Source organism: Acinonyx jubatus, chromosome D4 (genome assembly GCF_027475565.1).
Source record: "Acinonyx jubatus isolate Ajub_Pintada_27869175 chromosome D4, VMU_Ajub_asm_v1.0, whole genome shotgun sequence".
NCBI lineage: Eukaryota > Metazoa > Chordata > Mammalia > Carnivora > Felidae > Acinonyx > Acinonyx jubatus.
Genome location: NC_069391.1, coordinates 47,501,502 through 47,516,193, shown reverse-complemented (window position 1 = coordinate 47,516,193; position 14,692 = coordinate 47,501,502). Strand labels below are relative to the sequence as shown.

General features: G+C 42.2%; 1 long non-coding RNA gene across 1 annotated transcript in view; it reads left to right on the top strand.

Annotated features, from left to right (window-relative positions):
- Nucleotides 1-14,692, top strand: part of LOC106986393 (uncharacterized) — a 161,527-nt gene that overhangs the window by 27,994 nt on the left and 118,841 nt on the right. Inside the window, exons 5-6 of the long non-coding RNA XR_008291165.1 lie at nt 81-265; nt 12,051-14,360. This is a non-coding gene — a long non-coding RNA (uncharacterized LOC106986393). The remainder of the gene's footprint in view (nt 1-80; nt 266-12,050; nt 14,361-14,692) is intronic.

Genomic DNA, 14,692 nt, shown 5'->3' with positions numbered 1-14,692 from the left:
GAGGTGGGTTTTATTTTTTATATTTTTTAATTTAATTTATTTTTTTAAATTTTTTTAACATTTATTTATTTTTGAGACAGAGAGAGACAGAGCATGAACAGGGGACGGGCAGAGAGAGAGGGAGACACAGAATCCAAAACAGGCTCGAGGCTCTGAGCTGTCAGCAGAGAGCCCAACGCGGGGCTCGAACTCACGGACTGCGAGATCGTGACCTGAGCCGAAGTTGGATGCTTAACCGACCGAGCCACCCAGGCACCCCTGTGAGGTGGGTTTTATATTTCCTATTTTATAACTAAAGGAATAGGGGGCACAGAGAAGAAGCAACTTGACTGAGCCAAAGGCCTTGCAGCTGATTAGGGATAGAGCTGGGGTGTTCTGACCCCTTGGCAATTTTTCTTCCTCCATACTGCTCTGAAGACTGTGGAAGGGAACTGCACTTGAATTTGGCGCCACAGGATTCCCAGCTGATAAGTAACCAAAGGAAACAGCGTGGCTGAAATCCAATTAAAAGTTAAAATCCCACTGGGCAATCTCTCCTTAACTGACGACAGGAATTGCTGTCACTGCCCTGTCTCGCCACTTTGCAAACAGCAGGGATGTTAGCAAGAGCTCACGGTGAACAGCGAATGCTTCCCAAGGGAGCGGTGATTGCTTTGGCTGGATTCTGCCGTGGCTTTTTTCTGGTGATGAAGAGGCTGTAGTCAGCCAATCAGGGGCGGTAACCATTTTCTAATAACCACCTCAGGCTTTTGGCACCAAATTCTCTGGCACTGTCTGGGGAAGCTCTTTATGCTACTTCATGCTACTTGTCAAGTCAAGCTGTTTGTCTCATTTTTCTGGGAAACTGGACGCTTCCCGTCAAATCGCTCACCTCAGTGGGATCCAGCCAGCAAAGTACTCCAAGGGGGTGCTGATTGTCTGTGACATGTTTTCAAAAATGACCCCAGTTTGTATGGCTTTCTTATGGTCCCATGTTGTGTGAAATCAGGATGTGGTCCTGAGTTAATGACATAAGGAAGCACTCTGATGCTTGTATTGCCTTCTTGGTTTTCTCGAACCTCACATGGACTGGCTTCATCCTGTGCGGGAGTCCATAGCTCTGCACCTTTCCTCTCCACTTCCTGTGCAGGCCTTCCTCTGGTTTGTGGGCTGTTAGGCGTCATCTTGTTCCTTCAAGGCTCACACTGAGCCGCTGGTCAGAGTTTTTGTGGGTGGTTTCTGCTGCCTCCTTATCATCCAACCCCAGTCTCCGGTGTTCCTTCCCAGTTTTTAAGCCTGCAATAGCTCTTTCCCAGTTTGTCTTTAGCTTGCCCTTTCAACTCTCCCTCCTGCCTTCATAGTAGGTAAGGAGGAGTTACCCTCCTTTTCCAAACCTTGGTTTTGCAATACCGTCATTTTTGCCGAATTGTGTTTATAAGACTAATGTAAGTATGTTAAACTTGGTATCGGTTTGATGACTTCGTCAAGATTCCTTGCCAGGTTGTGTGTGTGTGTGTGTGTGTGTGTGTGAAAGAATCTGCCTAAAATCTTTGCTAATCTAGTTTTCTCCTAAATGCAGTTACACATAATGCCTCCTAAAACAAATTCTCTACATTTGTCATTTGGCAGCCTCCTGCTGTCACTCTGGAGCATTAATAAGTCTGAAGATTAGTCTTCATAACAGAAGTATGAAAGTTCTGATGCAGGTAAATACCACTGAAGACTTGAAATTTCGAGGAAGTTTGGAGACTTTTGTGAGACTCTTAAGATGCTCTCTGTCAGTTACCACAGTGAACTCTCTCCCCCTAGTGTATATTATGCTCACACTGAATCATTCCATGCGGGTACCATATATGTTTCTGATCTGGGTAGATAAGCCAGATTTATAGATTTAAAGGAGGCTGTATCAGCTGCTGCTGGGAAGTTTTTCTTTAGTTAAGAGCCCGTGAAACTTAATCCTTGACATTTCAGGAGCTGCAGTGTGTAATAAAATCAACTTTAGTCTAGACCATGGTTATATGGTCCTAATAACATGGTAGAAATAAAGGGCAAGCCCTTATTCTAATTTCTGACATCCCTACAAATTTATGTTGTGTGTCTTTAATTGAAGGATTTATTGCCTTTCCCAATAAAAATAATTGCAAATTTTAACACTTTCCTCCAACCAAAAATAAAATTATAAGGCTTTATTATTTTTCCATTGCTCTTAAAGATTTCAAGGTTGTCTGGGGGCTTCCCGAGGGCATTAACTGTGGTCTGATTCAGTCATTACTTTATCCTCAGAGACTTAGATGGCATCCAGAGCATATGGAAAGTGCCCAATGAATGAAATGAATGAATGAGTGGAACCAGATAGAACCAGAGTCACCTTTTAGTGGCCTACCTGTATAATTTCCGGGTAATGTAGTATTTAAAAAGGGACAGTGATAACACATTTCTAAAAGGAGATGAAGGGCATTTTTAACACTTTCCAAGAAGAAGGAATGCAGCTTCTATCACTTGATCTAGGTCTTTGATTACGGAGGCATTGAGAATTCCCTGTGGCTGAACATGGGCAAAACTTTTAAGGCGAGCTGAGGGCTCAGGCTGCCTGGTGGACATCAATACTCCCATGGAGCACTTTCCAAGAAGAAAAGTGTGGGCTTGCTGTCTTTTCATCAAAACTCCTAGAATTTGGCTGACTGCCTGGTTTATCCCAGGACATTAGTCAGCCCACAAATCCCACATTTGTTTATTCAGTCCGGAGCAAGTGAATACTGCCATTCTCCCATCTCCTTTGTTGGCAAATGCTTTGTTAACCTGAATTGAGCTCTGCAACACAAAATGAAGTGACTAATCTTTTGGGGGTTTCCCCCTCCCAGATTCTCTTATGAGCAACTAAATTGATAGGCCACAAAGCCCCATACTGTCGTTTTCCCTCATGCTGCCCTTTTATTCTGATGGTTCCACATTGTACTTAAGGAAACCAATACCTTCCAGAGTGTGGTTGAAGTGGCGCCACCATTAAGAAAAGGAGGTTACTGAACTTTTTAGTCTTGTGAGAAAATGTTAGCAAGCAAAGGGAGTTGAGTTTGATTATTTATACTTACGCAGTCTACTACTGGGCATTGGCAATAAGTGTCACCTTGTACTCTCAGAAATTTTTCCGATTCTGAACACGTGAGTCTGTAAGCACGGGAGGTAGGAATCTTAACACAGACAACCAATTTGGATGATCACATAGTTCATATGTCGTGGGTCTGGAATATAATTTAAAAAGGATGTATATCCTTAATCACTAGGCTATTTGTGTATCTTCAAAGATCTGTAAAGACCTGGAATTTTTAGCTGAAGTTTAAGGATCTGTGTTTCTGAATTGTCATTGACCACAAAAGAGCGGTTAGTTTGGAAGACAGTTGAGGTACAACCTAGTACACAATAGAAGAGGGGGTAAAGGAAATCATAATATTTAACATTCTTGCCATAAACCCCAGCCATTTTTACAGCATGTTGTACATAGCAGCTGAGCAGATAATTCTCATTAATAGTTAGGCCTGTGGAAATTCTGTTTGGTTCATAAAGCTTTGATTCTGTGTTTACCATTGATAACCTGTTTTTTTTCTCTCTCTCTCTTCTTCCTTCAACTCTTGACCAGAGCTACCTTCCAGAGGATTTCTTTCTACCACACTCTTCCTCCCCAGTGTGAGAGAATACAAGTACATGTTGATGTTTGAAGCAAGAACATTCAAGAACTTCTGCCTGACTTTTAACCCAAGGCTTGGATTAGTATAATCTTTCTAGTTTTTAGTGTGAAGCTCAGGGATCACAAAGGTTGTTTCATCCATGAGACTTTTGCGATTTGTTATTCTATTTTCAGACCTGAGATCTGGAAGAAACCGAAATGGGTTTTAAAATAGCCATTAGCTCAGGAGATACATAACCAAGGCCTGTGGCAAGAGCTTTCAGTCACATAGTCTGAAAAAAAAGAAAGATATTAAAAAAAAAGTTGTTTCCCAAGAATGATCACTCCCACCATTATCCTATAGAGGAACAGGAAAATGTGTAAATAATTCCTGGGCTTGAGTGCAAATGATGCATGTGCTGGAAAACAGAAATCTAAAGTCATAAAAGATTTTGTCCTTTGTAGATACTTCTCCAGACGTGAGTTAGGTATTTTTGGATTTGACTCATTGCAAATCTTCACTGAGGGTCACCTGGATGGCTCAGTTGGTTAAGCATCCAACTCTTGGTTTAGACTCAGGTCATGATCTCACAGTTCATGGGATGGAGCCCTGCGAGGCCCATGATGAGGCTGCTTGGGATTCTCTCTCTCCCTCTTTCTCTGGCCCTCCCACCCCCCGAATCTCTCTCTTAAAGTAAATAAATAAACTTAAAAAAAAGAAAATCTTCATTGAGCACCTTGTGTATACCAAACATTCTGCTATGTTATGAGGGTTTGGGGGCCTCCACTATAGTACAACTGGGTACAGGAAGGATGAAGAGAGACTACATATAAATATAGCACAAGGCAAAATAAAATATGGTATACAACACGCTATGGGATATAATGGGGGAAGAGGTCCTATTTTATTAGTGGAGTCAAGATATGCATTACCAAGGTCATGGCATTCTTGCTGGGTCATGAGGATAGAATCTTGGCAGATGAGGAGGCATTCCAATGCAAGAGAATAATAAGAGCCAAAGTGCAGCTGTGAGAAAGTTGAAGGGAACTATGACTATTGCCAAGCAGGGTAGGGGCAGGGAAGTGAGGGTGGCTGGGTTTATATCATGAGTACTGAGTCTCATGCACACAGTTGAGCGTGCCACCCTCCTTGAACCACTGTTTACTGCAGAACCATGGCTCCCCCCTGGCTCTTCACTAGTCTTACCACTGCTTCTCAGTCACCTTTCCTGGCTGTTCTTCCTCAGCCTGAGCTCTACGTATTGAATGGCTTCAGCATCCCATTTTTAGCTCTCTTCTCCTAACTTGCTATCATTTAAATACTAAATATTTAACATCTACATGCCAGTGGCCTCTAGATCCATAACTCTCCCTTGACCCATGCCCTGACCTCTAGGCTATATATCAAATTGTCTGCTGGACATCTCCACTGTGATAATTTGTAGGCCCGGATTAGAACTCTTGATTCTTAGCTTCCACCCAACCTCCTCTGCTTTCCTGCTGGAAATCCTCCTCTTCCACCAGTCTTTCCCATCTTAGTTAATGGGCTTGCCATCCACCTAGTTGCTTAGGGTCCCCCGAAGTTGGAGTCACTCGACATATGGCCTTACCATTTAATAACACATATTGTGAATTCACTTCTACCCCACCCCACACAAGTGGCTGTTGGTTTTTGTTATAAGCCTCATGGTGGTAAGATTTGCCTCCAAATGCACATGAATTGTTGAGACAAAAATAAATATTAAATTAAAAAAATTGATTTTCTGGAGATCGTCTCTTGATTCCTTTCCAGAAATTAACTCCCAAGTTGTCCAGAAGAGACTTGTTTTCTTCAGTTTGCACGCACGTTGCAATCTGTTTTTCACATCTTCCAAAAGAGTTTTCACATTCTCTCGCCTTTCAGACCAAGCTGCTGTGGATTAGGTACACAAATACATGTCTTCATGTATCTGTCATAATAGTGAAAATGACAGTAACGATAAAAATAATAGTATTCCTACTGCTAGTAGGACTCAACAGCATCTATTCAACCTTGCCATGCACTGTAATAAACACTGTATTCACTGCTGGTTTAAACCTCACAGTGGCCCTCTGGGGTGGATACTGTCATTGCCTTCATTTTTGACCCGCTTAAGGTCACACAGATGGGAAGTGGCAGAGAACCAAGATGTGAACTTATTTCTGCTGGACTCCAAAGCCCATGTTTGTAACCGAAAGTAATTTAGAACACTGCGCCACTGAACAAAAGTCGTTGCAGCTTCTAGTTCATAGAATATTTTGGCTGACTACACTCAAGAAGACATAAAGAATAGAGCCCTAGAAAGGTGGTGTAGTTTAATGAATCGATCCTATTTATCTACCTTCCATAGGACTCAAGGTGTATTCTTATGTAATTTTATCTGGGAGGGCTGCCCAAAAATTGTCGTTCATTTCATTTTCTCCCCTTCTCAGTCTCTCCGATGGTCACCTTCACTGACATCAGAAGTATAAAGAGAGAAACTAGGGAGAAACATGAACTGAACAGGAAAACAAAAAGAATTATTAGAATTATTATTATTATTTCCCGGAGAGAACCATTCTTTGCAGCCCTTTCAAATATTTGTTTCTTTTTGGATTTGATAGTGAGAGTACCACACAAGCATGAATGAAAACAGAAAGATATTGAATCAGTCAAGATAAGCCAGGTTATGCTGTGGTAACAAGAACCTCAAAATCTCAGTAACTTAAAAAACAAAGGATTATTCTCATTCATGACACATGCTCATCCATGGTCACATCAATGGCTTTTTTTATTCAGCATCAGTTTGTACCCCTATCTCTTCCTTCTGGTCACAGGCCCATTTTTTGGTCTTTCTGTAGAAACTACCCCAAGGAAAATCTGAACACAGAAGTTCTCTGAACTATTGGTTTTGTTTGAGGCTCTAAGTGCTTCCCTGCAAAGCTGATTACCCCCCAGTGCCTTCTTCACTTGGGATCTGGACCATCTTGTGGTTGAAATAGTCTAATATGTATTTCTTGGAGATATCTTTGGCTCTGAGAGTTCCCCCAAGTGAGACAGTATTCTCTAGTTTCAAGCAAGGGTTTTGGAAGCAGATGGGAGTCTGAGGTGCCTTTGTCATACTAATTGTGTGACATTGTGCAATGTCTTAACCTCTCTTTCAGCTCTAGTTTCCTTATTTGAACTAGGTTGTCGTTCATTATTTGAACAGGGGGAAGTAATTGGATTTGAGGGAAGGCAGGAGATAATATTAGTAGAAATTGTTGATGAATTGGGTGAGGCAGAGGGAGGAGGCAGGATGACTACCAGGTTTCTATCTCAGGCAACTGGGTGGTGATGCCTTTTATTCAGGAGGAGATAAGAGAAATGATGTGTGTGTGTGTGTGTGTGTGTGTGTGTGTGTGAGACAGAGAGAGAGAGAGAGAACCACACAGAGAGATGGACATACAGAGAAAGATGTCAAATGTCAATTTTGGACATGAGGATCTGAGGTGCTTTGTTGATAGATATATAAGTGGAAATTTTGAGTTGAAGTTTTATTTTATTATTTAATTTCAAAAAAAATTAAAAAATGTTTATTTATTTATTTTTAAAAATTTTTTATGTTTATTTCTGAGACAGAGAGACCCATGAGTGGGGGAGGGGCAGAGAGAGAGGGAGACACAGAATCCGAAGCAGGCTCCAGGCTCTGAGCTGCCAGCACAGAGCCCAATGTGGGGCTCAAACCCATGAACCGCGGGATCGTGACCTGAGCCGAAGTCAGACGCTTAACCGACTGAACCACCCAGGCGCCCCATGAAGTTTTAATGATATCTAGGACAGAGGTCTGGACTGATTAATAGAGACTTCAGAGTCCTTTGCATAAAGGAGATAATTGGAGCTATAGTAGTAGATGATATATACTTCTGAAAATGAGGAGACAAGAGAGCCTAGGGTGAGGGTTGAGAAATTTTCTCTTTAATAGCCTCATAGACAGGGTAGAAGATTCTTCAAAGCAAGTTTGCTCTTACGATACCACAATTTTCCTCTTACATTTCTGGACATCCTTTTTCTATCAGTGAAGAAAACGATTATGTTGTTTGCTTAGAGTAGGGAGGCAGGCTCTGATAGAGGTCCTCAATAGAGATACTTAGGTTTCAAATAATGGCCAAGGAAAGTAGGAAGGACAGTTGATCAAGTGAAAGGATTGAGGAGATGTGTTGAAGTTCTAAAATCAGATGCCATATGTTTGTCATGACCATAATCTGAGTGGTTATAACATTTTCTTCAGGAGTGTTCTGCTTTGAGGTACCAGGATGACATTGACCCTATGTTGGGAGTTGGCCCGATAAATGCAATACAGGGAGATACATGTATGGATTTGAGGACACTGGTGGTGAGTGGTTCATATGCCCAACTGTTTGTAGTTTCTTTAGAGGAAGGCTGAGAGACTGTGGGGGAAATTAAGACTCAGGAACTGAAGGACTCAGTGAGTTTGAGGACTAGGTGTGTGCAAGGGAGGATCCTGAAAGGCATCTGGGTCAGAGAATGCAATGTTTGCAGTTAAGATTTTGGGTGTGGAGCCATTCTTGGTGATGACAAAGTTCAGGATGTTTCCCTGGCAGTGTGGGGGAGTCTAAGCTGAGTGAAAGCGAGATTTGTTATTGTGTATTTGAGGTCAAGGAACAGTTGATTGAAGGTGTTGGGTGGATTGCCCGCAGACATACTGAAGTTTTCTAGATGTGGGCAGGAGTGGGGTTGAGGAGGAAAGAGGAGTGTCCTGTCCTAACGAATGTAACCAGAAGGTCAGCAGATGATAGAAACGTAGAATTGTACATGGTAGTATAATCAGATGGCATGGATACCTGAGTGGAACTCTGGTGGTTCTAAAGTAGATCAAAGAGCTCATAGCTTGTCACTCCTACCCTTAGTTCTATGGGAGGTGAAATACATAGCATAATGTGGGGAGATGCTTTGCTTTTAAGTTTTTTTTTTTTCCTTTTACATAAAGTAAGGAGATTCCCGAAGGCATAGTGGTTTGAAGAGAGAAGCCAGAGGGAGGAAGTACAGAAATTAAGGGGTTAAGAACAGGGGAGGTAAACTAGCCTTCTTCTGGCATAGGAGGATTATAGGAGTGGAAACCTTGATTGAAATTAATTGACCACAGATATTCCAAAGACGGAGTGAGTCATTTGGTGACAAAGATGTCTGAAGGTCTGAGGTGGGATCTGGCCCAGTCATGTGTGGGTGGGCTCACTGTGTGGGAACTGGGGTCATGAAGGATGTGAGCATGGTCTGTCTCCTGTGTGCAGGGTGGAGGGATCAGGCCTCTTATCCCTGGGGTGGTCTCATGATGTGATGAGTGGCCACATGCAAGATAGTTTCCACTTAACATCTCATCTCTAGCCTCATGATAAAGCCGAAAGGCGGCCACAGCGATAAGGATAATAAAATATCTGCCTTTCTTCCATCCCTGGAGCTGAGAAGATTCAGTGAAGTCATTTGTGGAAAAGCACTTTAAAAACTGTAATTGCTAGATGTATGTTAAGTTTTATTGTTACCCACACCTTTGATGTATTTCTCTGTGTGCTCATCTGTGTATGTGTAACATATTCCCTAGGATAATAAGAGCTTCCCGTTGATAAAGCCAAGATTCTTTATTTATAGCGTTGGGCTGGCACCTGGGCTGATTCTCTTCGGTGATTATGTAGTCTTGATGTGGACTGGCATCTTTCCCTGGAGTTGGTCTCCCTCAGCAGCTTCTCATGGCCAGAAGCTCCATCTCTGTATCTTTCTGTTACAAAGCCTGGATTTCCTTCTAGACCACCCACCAAGTTCCTTGCTCCAGGCTTAAGAACGCCTCCAGCTCCTGGCTCATTTGCAGAGCTGAGCTGACTGGCATGCCTTAAGCCAAGATTGCCAGGTTCCCCTGGATGAGTTGACAGAAGACATCCACAGGAAAGTGGTGCTAGACTCTGAGAATTGCAGTTTGAAACTGTCTAAAATCTTTCACGGAGAGAGGCAGCTTTGATTCTAACCAAGAGAAAGGCATTCCTTTCTGAGTATTTCCTAGCTCCCTTTGAAATTGAACTGAGACTGTACTCGAGTTTTTAGATGTTGGATATTCTTGGAAGGGGAAAGGCAGCTTCTGTGGTGGAATAGACTTTTTAAAGGGTAATTTCCAAGCAGGTTCATTAGCTTTGTTCTGTCATCACTTTCCTACAGATGGTGATTTTGTTTTCCTTTCACGGCCTGGGACATGGAGACTGTTTTTCTGCAGAAACCACATGCCTGAGAGTAATGGGGTGCACCTATCTCTATCGTGCAGCGCGATACAACACGCTTGGTAAACGAGGAAGAAGTGCCCAGATTATTTTTAGTAAAATGTGATTTCGTCTCGAGAGAAGAAAACTCGGTTATATGTTCCCTTTTCTCTCTTAGCTTACAACATTATGTGATGGATGTATTCTATGCTGGGTGGGCTCGTACCCCTGCCTCTTCATTCCGGAATAAGGGCCATTTTGGGCCTTCAGGTAGAAACTGCCTTGGAGAATCGCCTAGAGACAGAAGTTCTTTGAACTGTCACTGATTTTGTCTGAGGCTTTGAATCCTCCCCTGGAAGGCTGGTGACCTCCCAGTGCCTTCTTTCTCAGATCGCTCATGTTGACTTCTCTCCAGAAATTCTGATTTTATCCATTTGAATCTCCCCTGACTTCCTTTACAGCACCATCTGGGTGGCGAAGAGTTGACATTTACTACGTAAACATTAATGTGTTTAAAATTCTCGTTCAATTTACATTTTCTGCCTTGGTAATGCTGCTCTTCTGGCTTCTTGAGAATTCCCCAAACTCTATGCTTATCCTTTATCACGTCACTCCAAACTGCCTGGGGCGTTCCCCTCAAAGCATAGGGATTTGGGAGGTGAGGATTTTTGTTAGAGTCTCCTTCTCTAGAATCAGCTTTGGAAGAAAGCTGATCCCAGTTTCCAAGGATGCACAGAATTTTTGAATCCTCCTTTTTTTTGTAAGTCAGGGAAAATTTAGCATGAGTGTTCCTTGTGGAATGGTACAGGCTGTTATGTTCAGACAGATCGTAGCATGGATTTTTCTTACTATAAACAGACAGATGTATAGTGCATCTTTTATTTAGGAGACTGGACTTAATCATTGCCATCTTCAGTACTTAGTGGTGTTGCCAAAACGGTGTGGTCAGAATGAGGGAGGGAATAAATGAAGCTTCAGAGAAAACATGAGCTGGGTTGAGTCATGTAAGCAAGTATCTCAACTTTCTCACCTAACGCACCACCGAAGTGTGTTCCTGTCATCACAGAGTGCCGATTTAAAAAGAAACTGAAAAAGGGGCGCCTGGGTAGCTCAGTTGGTTACGTGTCTGATGCTTGGTTTCGGCTCCGGTTCACGATCTCACCGTCTGTGAGTTTGGACCCACACCGGGCTCTGTGCTGACAGTGTGGAACCTGCTTGAGATTCTCTCTCTCCCGCGCTCTCTGCCCCTTCCCCACTCACTCTCTCTGTCTCTCTCTCTCAAAAATAAAGTTAAAAAATTTTAAAACGAAAATAAAAAGAAACTGAAAAGGATGAACACACACACAAGCAGCCACGTGTCTAGGAAGGATGTAGAGACGTGAGATACGAAGGCAGGCTAAAGCATCTCTGGCCACAGAGTTCTCCGTGCTGGCCACAGGAGTTCCATAATACTTATTGATTGGATTGTTTTTTGAAAGACTACAATGATCTACCGAGAAAGGAGCCTAAAATGTCTTATAAATCTTAAATAAGAAGACACAGGCTTTAATGTTCCATATTCAGCTATAAAACACAAGTCCAAAAGCTGGTTGTATGTTGGGGTCCAGATGAAGAACGTAAAAGGAGTCAGTGGAGATGGGCAAGTGTCCAGAATCTGTTTCTATTCTCCTTTTCTTCATTCTTCCCAAACTGAATCAGACTACTCCACAGTCCTGTTTTCCTGTTCACAGCTGTGAAGACAGTAGGGTCCCGGCCCTCATGGACCTTATAGTCAGTCAAGGAAGGCAAACATTGAACAAATAACTGTAGGTGTGAAAAGGGTCAGGGAAGGAAAAGTTCAGGATGCACGGGGGTGTAATTGAATTCAAGAGATCACGGGAGGTATTCCTGAGGAACTGTGAGCTGAAGGAAAAGAAAATTTGATTAGGTGACACTGGGGAATCAGGCAGGGAGTGGGAGAAGGATATTCTAGGCAGATACGACAGTATGCACAAACTTGGATTTGAGAAAGTGTGGTTCATTCAAAGAACCTGAAAGGTGGGGTTTTAGAGCATAATTGTATGTTTTAGGGACAAAATGGGAGTCAGTAATGTTCTAGTTTGGAGGAACTAAAGTTCATTGATTCATTGATTGAATCATTAATGTTTATCAAATGATTGCTATGTTTCAGGCATTGCATGTGGTCCTGAGGATGTAAAGTTGAATAAGGATGTTCCTGCCTTTCAAATGCCAATAATCCTTGGAGAAGATATGCAAACATGTGAACACTATACAATATGATATGCATGCCCTTCAAGGTAAGTGAGAAGGTTTAAGTACAATCGAGTGGTCAGTTTCACTTGAGGGGAGGGCTGTAATCAGGGAAGATTTCCCAGGGAAAAGTTTGGTGCAGTGGGTATAAACACTTTTCGGAGACATAAGGAAGAATCAAGGCATCTAAGACAGAGGGAAGACTGTGTACAAGGGCAGAGGGACCTGTGACGACAGAGTACAGGGAAGAAGCTACAGTCGGGCAGAACTAAAGCATGGGGCACATGATGAAGTGCCTGTTATTTGTCACGGCAATGGCAGTAGGAGTCTAAGTTTCCTCCAAACAGTTAACTTATTCTTATACCCTAAGATAGACATTAACAGAAGCTCACAGAACCAGAAATCAATGCACATGTAAGTGACCTAAAAGGTATTTTGTCCAGTGTAGTTGTTGACTTTGCCTGACCCAAAGGACTTGAGTTGGGAGCATATAGGCCTAGAGTAGCTGACAGCCATCTTGTGACACACGGGGCCTGAAAGCAGAGCCAGTTTATAGGAACATAAGAGAGAGATGGGAGAAAATTAGATCCTGGTGACGTTATTCAAGCCGCCGGATTAAGCCACACCTGAAACAGGTGCATTTCTAAATTCTTCAGTTACAAGAGATAAGTCAGTTTGCATTTTTTGCTGAAGTCAGTTTGATACATATATATATAATATATATGTATATATGTACATATATATGTACATATAAATTATATGCATGTATATATTTTTGGTCATTTGCAACCTAATAGATATATTTGGCCTCTTAATTTACAGTTCAGGAGACTAATTTTCAGTACGCTAAAGTGACTCATTATCAAGTGGTTAGTCAAAAACTGAGACTAAAACTGAGGTCTCTTGACTCAGAGGCCAGATTTAGGAATATCCAGCATTTAAAAAGCATATGCTTGTGAAGACCTAAATATACATGTATCTAGAGATCTGTTTTGAGGGAACCACATATTTGAGAGTGTGACTGAGTTTAGTTTTAAAATGACATTTCCAAGTGACAACATTGCAGAAAGAGCATCGCTTCATGGTCTATTTGCCACTAATCATCATTGTGACCTTGGGTGTATCTCTGGGCCTGAGTTGCTCATGGGATGTAATTATCTTTAATTCCTCTTCCATTTCTATGATTTGAAGAAGAAGTACACTCAATGTTCAATTACCCATGGTGGATCTTCCATATTCCTACATATTCTGGGCTAACCTTCCTTCTGGATTATTTTTGATATTATTGGGTTCAATGCCACAAATATTTACTGAACACTGATCATGGGCTAGGGGTTGCAAAAGAGAGTAGTTATTTCTAGTCAGTATTACTTACATACTTTTGTATTCTCAGATGCAATTTGATATTGTTTGTAGCCCCAAACAATCCAGGGAATGTGTGATCCCAAACAAGAGCAGGGTTAGAGAGAGGGCTCGGCTTGACTCTGTGCATCAGTAGGGGAAGTGAGGCTGTTGTCGGCACTCAGAGGGAGGCATAGAGCAGAGTCCTGAGGAACACAGGCAGGTTGGAAATACATTTCCGGCTGAAACAGAATCGGGGTTGAATCATAAGTCTTTAGAAGATCAGCACCATACCTATCACTGTGGATACCTTTGGGTCCTTTAAAAAAAATTTTTTTTTAACGTTTATTTGTTATTGAGAGAGAGAGAGAGAGAGACAGAGCATGAGCAGGGGAGGGGCAGAGAGAGACACACACACAGAATCCGAAGCAGGCTCCAGGCTCTTAGCTGTCAGCCCAAAGCCGGACGTGGGGCTCAAACTCACAAACCGTGAGATCATGACCTGAGCCGAAGTCAGACGCTTAAGCGACTGAACCACCCAGGAAACCCACCTCTGGGTCCTTTAAGAGTGGTTGTCTCCAAGTTTGGGAACAATTTACTAACATTTTTCTTTGTATGATAGTATAAGCACTTAATTGGTTGATGAACTCTTTTGGATAATTTTTTTTTGTCATATAGCAATTAATGTGATTCACCCAAGTAATTTTTTAGCTTGTAGTCCGTTTCTTAGCCTGTCCACAAACAGTTCTGTCAGCTGCACAGTGACCCGGAGTTCTGCAGCTCCACCTGAGTCTGGGGAAGGGGCAAAGACGCCGGCTGGGCAGCTTGCTGGAGCCAGGTGCTGTCTCCTCTCTAACCACGTTGGCCAGTGTGACCCTGCACACGTGATGTAAATTCTTTAAGCCTTAGTTTTGTCATCAGTAAAATGGGAATAATTGTATCTCTCTCAAGGGATTGCCCAGCACAGAGCCTAAATAAATGTTATTAGATAATAGTGTATGAGTGGGGTTTCGTTTGAACTGTGGTCAAGTGAATTATTAGGTTCCAAAGAAAGAAAATGACAGGCGCACAAGACAGCCTAACTTGTAAGGTCAATATACAGAATGAAGACAAACCACAGTTTGATAATTTCACTTGGCCAGAGGATAAAAGTCCCAGGTTGTCCCAGCTTAACTTACTACTGTGCTTTGTAACTCTATGAATGTTATTTAACCTCTCTAG